Consider the following 5,398-nt stretch of genomic DNA (forward strand, 5'->3'; position numbering starts at 1 on the left):
GAGATTTAATTACTTATCAACAAAACATGGGGTAGCTTCAATATTTGAATCAAACTTTCCAATAATTATCAAAGCAATAAAAGATACTTAAAACAAATATAATCAAATCGACACAGGTTAGTAATGCTTCAACGGCTATAAAAAGGATTCAGATTGAAATGATACCCATAGGGACCCCTCGGATAATCTCAAACTCCGGCCAAGTCTGACAAGGAAACAAAGTACTGTACCTAACGGAAGCAGAGACGTTTCCCTACTGTCGGGCTCAACCGGCAGTAAGAGACCCGAGGTACATAACAAATATAATATATATACCTCCCTATAAGAACAGGAATATATGCAATAAATACACTTTAAAAATAAACAAATATTTTTCTTTTTTAAGTACATATATAAATTAATATAAGCCACATTGGCCAATTTCGAGTCCCCTCAACGACACAAAAACATTAGTAAGGAGCAACAATCACAGATACAACATCCAGCAAGACACACCATTTCGGACCAAGGAGTCGTCTCCAAATTACACCACAAGATAAGGATAGGATAGAATAGACGACTCCAAACCACCCCCNTTGACCTCTGACGTGACCCTCTATGGGATGTTGTTAGATCTTCAACGCGACATATCAGTAAACGGGAGCGATGTGAAGATATAATTTTAATTAGATTGCATGTTACTTGGTTCCATTGCGCGGTATCAAGTTGCAGTTGCCTAACGTCCCCTCTCTGGGGGCCCCCTATGGAAACCGTTTCATCTCGCTCACACCACTTGTGTTTACTGCCTAGTCAGGTGACGTTATCGGCGCTATTTTTAGCAGGGCTTTCCCGAACAATTCAAGTGGTCAAACTGGACATTTGGAACGGACTATGAATATGGGGATAGCGAGGTAACACATTCATTAAAAAAAAATATGGCTCTTCACGTGATGTCCCTTTAAGCTCGCTATATACAGTATCTTTGTCTGAGTTTGAACACAGATGAACTTAGTTTAATATGTTAATGGGCATGTATTGGAGAGAGTTTACTTTGTGTTTCTATAATTATACAGTGGTTTATGCGAAAGGAAGGGATAAGTGACTGGTTAGTTTGATTTTTTCCATGAGGCCCTCCAAGGGATAACTGTTGTGGTCACCCTAATGAGTGTCCTCGGAGGTTTTTGCGCGCCCGCGAATTCGTTATGGGATTTATTTCATTTTTTTCTTCTGATTCCCAAATATTGTTCATATATCTAGGTGTGTGCAAATTTTTAGTTCGATCGTAACAGTACAAAGTACCGAAATACGTCGATAAAAATGCATATTTGGGAAGAATGAGTGTCCTCGGAGGTTTTTGCGCGCCCGCGAATTCGTTATAAGATTTATTTCACTTTTTTCTTCTGATTCCTAAATATTGTTCATATATCTAGGTGTGTGCAAAATTTGAGTTCGATCGTATCAGTATAAAGTACCGAAATATGTCGGTAAATACTATTTTCACGAGGTTGGATTGAGTGTCCACGCCAGCCCGAGAATTCGTTAATCAATATTTTTTTACTTCTGTCTTCGGATTCATAAATATTTTTAACTTAGCTAACTGTGTGCAAAATATCAGGTTGACCATAACAGTAGAATGTACCGAAATACGTCAATAAATACTATTTTCACGAGGGTGGATTGACTGTCCACGGAGGAATGAGTGTCCAGTGAGGTGTTCGCGCGCCCGGGAATTCGTTAATCGATATTTTTTACATCTGTCTTCGGATTCATAAATATGTTCAACTTACCTAACTTTGTGCAAAATGTCAGGTCGATCATAACAGTAGAATGTATCGAAATTTATCGTTAATATTTGACCAGCAGATACCTTGAACGGTTGCAGCACACTTGACTTACTTTAAACGTTTCAAACAACATTATATAGCAAAATAACTTGTATATACTATAAACAACAGAAGTGCATTTATTTATATGGACAAACCCCTTGAAAATTGAGTCCAATAGGCATAGCATAGAAACAAGTAGTCATAAAATGTAATTTTTATATGTTTTATGGGTTTAGATCGACTTTCGGTAAAAAGCAATAAATTAGATAATAATATATGAATAAATAGATTGATAGATAAATCAACCAATAAATATAAGGAATGTTGTGTTACAGTTTTGCACGATTTCTCACCCGGGTTAGAAATTGTGCTAGGGTGAGAAATCGTGTCGCGACCGGAGCACTTTTAGCACGATGTCTTACCCGGGTGAGAAATCGTGTCGGGGTGAGAAATCGTGCCGTAACACCCGGGTGATACCGACGAAATTCTTCAATTTACATCTAGAGCCACATAAAAAAGTTTGTACGTTTGGCGTAAGGACCACAACACAGAAGAGATCACTTCCAAAAACTACCCCGGCCATCCCCTTTTAAAATCCTTTAACCAGAGATATATATTATATACTATACTATACTTGATTGATTGATTGATTGATAGGTTTTACGTCCGCTTCACTACCGAGTTAATATACTATAGTGTATGTACTGCGTATATACTGGTTTTATACGCCTCTGTTTGAACCGCCCGATGTTTATTTTTTAAAACAAAACTGTTTTAAACAAAGTGTCTGATCAGAGACGTTTACGTTTCTGGTCTGATGTGCTGACAAAAAAACGGTAGCTGAATCTTAATAAGAGCCAGTACAGATTGATTTTGATGGTTTTACGTCCGGTATTATACGTACGGCCTCGCGACCTTTCAGTAGACGACCAAGCAGTACGTACATGCGTGTGCTCTGGCTTTACTGAAATGGGGATGTCCAGGGGGCTAAACGTGAGGTACCGGTGAGAGGTAGTGCACCCCCGCTGAGCTAAGGTCACCCCTGATAGCGATCATGGTCATCGTAACTAACACACCGGTCTGTTCTGGTTTACATATCCAGGTAAATTAGCAAAAAGGATTTGATATATAGATGACTTCACACGTAAGGATTTACATTGTGATTTTGCTGAAATTATCATAAAATAGTTACAACTAGAAACATAAATTTATGATTTATATGTGGAATAAAATGTGCTTAGAATTATAAAAGAAGATGAAAAATATGATTTTTTTAGATAGATACAGTGTAAAGTTTGATTTGTTCTTTTGAAATTCGGAATGAATACTAAACTCATTCAACCTCCTGACACACGAATCAGTTGCTTATCTTATATCTGAAAAAAGTTACATATAGTCACCATACAAAAGGACGGTTTTATATACAGGACATGTTTGTGCCAATTATAAGATATAAAGGATATATTTTATTTCCTATCAAAATACCTCTTTGTTGCAGATTTAAGAAAGGAATTTCTGAACAATAAAACTATTATGTATGTTAGAAAATTATTTTAAAAGAAATGATGCCGTCATTCGTCAGATACTGAAGTCGGCGTTGATGACATCGGTACCGCCCAACCCCTCCCCCACACACTTTTTAAATGTTTACGGTAATAGTGATCTAAATCTCATTTGAATGAAATTAGCATCAAGCACATTCAGACATAATCATAGCGTTATTTCAAATTATAAACACTAATCCAACCCTCTAATCCCTTGAAGTCATTTGTTATCTATGCCTCACAACCATACGTTTCCGACGCATAATGAAAAGGGCATTAAGTGTTACTCATCTTCATTCTTCATTATTATATACACGAAGTTACACCCCCCGTGCACGGTGGTCGTCTTTATACTTTCCCTGTTCAATACTTTAATTGAATTAAAACGATACGTAAAATTCAATCAGAGACGTATAAAAAGTAGTATAAGCTATTTAATTAGTTACAATAATGTTTGTTTGGACTTATCCTGATATGTCGGAGTAATCATTCTCCCCAAGTGTTGGTTGAGATACATCTAATTTATACTTCCTAAATTCTCAGATTTCGTTGGAGAAATTTAATCTAGATACGTCGACAAAGGACGTATCTGCGTCCACAGGGACCCGAGAGTATCAAAGTGTACCCTGAATAAAAATAGAAACTAATATATTATTATTCTATATTATCCAAAAACAAAAATGTCGAAAACCGCATAAAAACCGGTCGTAATCGTAACTCGCGGTGAATGGGACCCTATCGGCTGTGACGTCACAAGTTCAACGCCTCTAGCAGTCATCATGGCAGGAATAGGCGAGTTAGAGAACAGCCATGGCCATACAGCGTCAGATCGCGGATTAATATTTTTTTTTATTTTGAGGAATCATATTGTGCTGAAGATAACATTATGTAGATGGTATTCAGCCATATAAAATTTGTCAGAATTTCCAGACAGTGAGTTTAATTGATATCAAACTGACGACTCTGAATAGGACGGACACTTCGGCCTTCCACGCAGGCGGCCGGGGTTCGATCCTCGAAGTCGTCGGACGCATGGAATATCAGAAAAAGTGTTTTTCTCCTGCCCACACAACTCCAACAACCCAGGTGTAGTATAACATGGTCTGGGGTGGATGTTGCGGTATCTGTGCTGTAGCATTCAAGTGAGGTGTCACTTTAAATGATGCCGTTGGAAGCACGGTCCCACTACAAACAGAACACATCACATCTCCAGCATACATACATAGGGAGATATTAGCCAGGTGGCATAGGACTCGTAGTTAGCGCCTGATAAGGCAGCTCCTGCGAATTCCTCAAAATTGAATTGATTAATGTAAATGCTAATTGTATTAATTGTATATATATGTACTGTAAAGCGCTTTAGAGTGGCTTATATGTTAGCTAGATAGAGCGCTGTATCAAATGCTGTATATTATTATTAACACACACTGGTAGCATTGCGTGTCCTGATTCTGAGCACTGATGAGAAATTTGTGCAAATGCTCTCAATGTTGTCGATCAAAAATGATTCTTTAATTTAGGCTGGAAAGTCAGTTTGCAATTATTTTCTTTACACAGACGTATACACTTTATATTCTCTGATCTACAGTCACATACTGTGGCACCGCTACGGTCCAAAAAAACCCGGAAATGTATCATTGAAAAATGTTTACAAAATAACTTCAACGTTGGTATATGCTGTTTTTGAATGTCAATAAAATGTATGGCATTTTTTCAGTATTATCGTTTAATTACAAATTGACGTTATTTTGTCTGCCTTATGTTAAAGTAAGAGATATATAAAGCCAGTAGTATATACGTCTCTGGTTAGGTCGACACTTCAATTAAAATAGCAAAATACCGACACACATTTATTTTTATACAATACAGTACTTCTGTATGCGATGCTAAATTGTATCACGGACTTAGACAATCTAATTCCGTGATTATATTTATCTCAAAAATATAATTGAATTAAAAGATTCAAACTTTTTCTCTTCATATACATGGAATAAACCCAAGTTATAATTTAACATCTTGGTTCAATAATGAAAATCGTCTCGATCCACT

General features: G+C 37.0%; 1 long non-coding RNA gene across 1 annotated transcript in view; it reads left to right on the top strand.

Moving 5' to 3' along the window:
* The first annotated feature begins 851 nt into the window (after window positions 1-851).
* Window positions 852-5,398, top strand: part of LOC110461748 — a 6,411-nt gene continuing 1,864 nt past the window's right edge. Inside the window, exon 1 of the long non-coding RNA XR_002464176.1 lies at window positions 852-890. This is a non-coding gene — a long non-coding RNA (uncharacterized LOC110461748). The remainder of the gene's footprint in view (window positions 891-5,398) is intronic.

This window comes from Mizuhopecten yessoensis, unplaced genomic scaffold (genome assembly GCF_002113885.1).
Source record: "Mizuhopecten yessoensis strain PY_sf001 unplaced genomic scaffold, ASM211388v2 scaffold10651, whole genome shotgun sequence".
In the NCBI taxonomy this organism is placed as follows: domain Eukaryota; kingdom Metazoa; phylum Mollusca; class Bivalvia; order Pectinida; family Pectinidae; genus Mizuhopecten; species Mizuhopecten yessoensis.